The 1,793-nt window shown below is 51.2% G+C and overlaps 1 protein-coding gene across 2 annotated transcripts in view; it reads right to left on the bottom strand.

The window, feature by feature from the left end:
- CIDEC (cell death-inducing DFFA-like effector c) overlaps positions 1-807 on the bottom strand; it is a 13,790-nt gene extending 12,983 nt beyond the window's left edge. For both annotated transcript variants that reach the window (XM_011998558.1, XM_011998559.1), the window contains exon 1: positions 783-807. The gene's annotated coding sequence lies outside the window, so the exon portion shown is untranslated. The remainder of the gene's footprint in view (positions 1-782) is intronic.
- Between the last annotated feature and the right edge of the window lie 986 nt (positions 808-1,793).

Genomic DNA, 1,793 nt, shown 5'->3' with positions numbered 1-1,793 from the left:
GGGATTACAGGCATGAGCCACTGCACCCGGCACAGGAGCTGTATTTTTTACTTTATTGAATTTTAACTAATTTAAATTTAAATAGCCACGTTGCCATGTGGCTCCTGGCATCCCTATTAGATCACAGGTCTAAGCAGATAGCCCTGGGCTCATCTGTCACCACTTTTTCTCTTAAACCTCTGTGCTCCAGCTCTTGAAGGCCCCAACCCTTTGCACAGATAGTTCCCTCCACCTGTAGTGCCTTTCTCTGATCCAGGGCGAAACTTTTGCAGCCTTGAAGACTCAGTTTCATTGCTTTCCACTCTTTAAAAGGAAAGTCTTCTTAGACCACTCACAAAATTATTACCCCTTCATCCTGCTGTTCCTAGCCAAGTGTGCCTCTGGGTCTGTTTGTGCTGTAGCCCCTCAGTCCCTGGGTGCCTGGCCCTGAGATCCTCTTCCTATTCGAAGCCCCCAGCACAGGCAGGGCTTCGCACAGAGCAAGGGGCACAAGGGGTGGACATAAAAGCCCCCTTGCCAGTTGGGGACAATCACTCTCTCCTTTTAACAATTTGGGGGACTTTCCAGACCAGGCCCCACAGAGGCAGAAAGCCCTCTTCCCCACTTAGCACTACAGTAGTTCTAGTCCTAGCTACATGGGAGGCTGAGGCAGGAGGATTCTGCTCGCCTCAGCCTCACCCACTTCTTATCCCTAGCAAAACTGCCAAGAGCTACCTAACCTGCTCTCCAGGAGCAAAGAAAAAAAAAAATCCCCAAACCCAAAACAATAACAAACTCCTTACCTCCCCCTCACAGCCTCCTGGAAATACTGCCCTGTCCCGCCCAGCCCTCCCTTCATTTATTTCCAGCCCCCATGAAGCTCCTCCCCAGCCTTCAGCCCCAGCTGGGGAAAAAGGCTTGGGGTGAGAGCTGCAAGCCAGCCTGACTTCTAGAAAAGGCCTAAAAGGAGGGGAGAAGCCACGTTTCGAAAGCTTTGGCAAAAGGGATAGTCCATGACGTGAGATCAAGCACAGAGGGCACAGAAAGCAGGCAGATGTGGGTTGTGGTCCCAACTCTACCCCATATCAGCTTGCTTGAGCTTAGACAGGTCACCTGACTTCTGTGAGCCCCCGTTTCTCTTCTCTGTATAACGAGGATAATGATTCCTGTTTTACAGGGTAGTGGTGAGGATTAGTGACAATAAAAGTAAAGGGGCACAGTGGCTCATGCCTGTAATCCCAGTGTTTTGGGAGGCTGAGGCGGGAGGATTGCTTGAGGACAGGGGAGGGGTTGGAGGACAACCTGGGCAACAGAGTGAGACCCTGTCTCTGAAAAGAAAGAAAGGAAGAAAGGAAAAAGTAGCCTGGGTGCAGTGGCTCACGCCTGTAATCCCAGCACTTTGGGAGGCTGAGGTGGTGAGTCACTTGAGGTCAGGAGTTTGAGACCAGCATGGGTGGTGAGTCACTTGAGGTCAGGAGTTTGAGACCAGCATGGCCAACATGGTGAAACCCCGTCTCTACTAAAAATACAAAAATGAGCCAGGTGTGATGGTGTGCGCCTGTAATCCCAGCTACCTGGGAGGCTGAGGCAGGAGAATCACCTGAGCCTGGGAGGCAGAGGTTTCGGTGAGCCTAGATCACACCACTGCACTCCATTCTGGGCAACAGAGTGAGACCTTGTCTAAAAAAAAAAAAGAAAAGAAAAGAAAGGCCGGGCGCGGTAGCTCACACCTCTAATCCCAGCACTTTGGGAGGCCGAGACTGGTAGATCACAAGGTCAAGAGTTCGAGACCAGCCTGGCCAATATGGTGAAAC

This window comes from Mandrillus leucophaeus, unplaced genomic scaffold, assembly GCF_000951045.1.
Source record: "Mandrillus leucophaeus isolate KB7577 unplaced genomic scaffold, Mleu.le_1.0 Scaffold576, whole genome shotgun sequence".
Taxonomy (NCBI): Eukaryota; Metazoa; Chordata; class Mammalia; order Primates; family Cercopithecidae; genus Mandrillus; species Mandrillus leucophaeus.
Note: the sequence above shows the minus strand (reverse complement) of the source record. Positions and strands in the feature narration are given on the sequence as shown.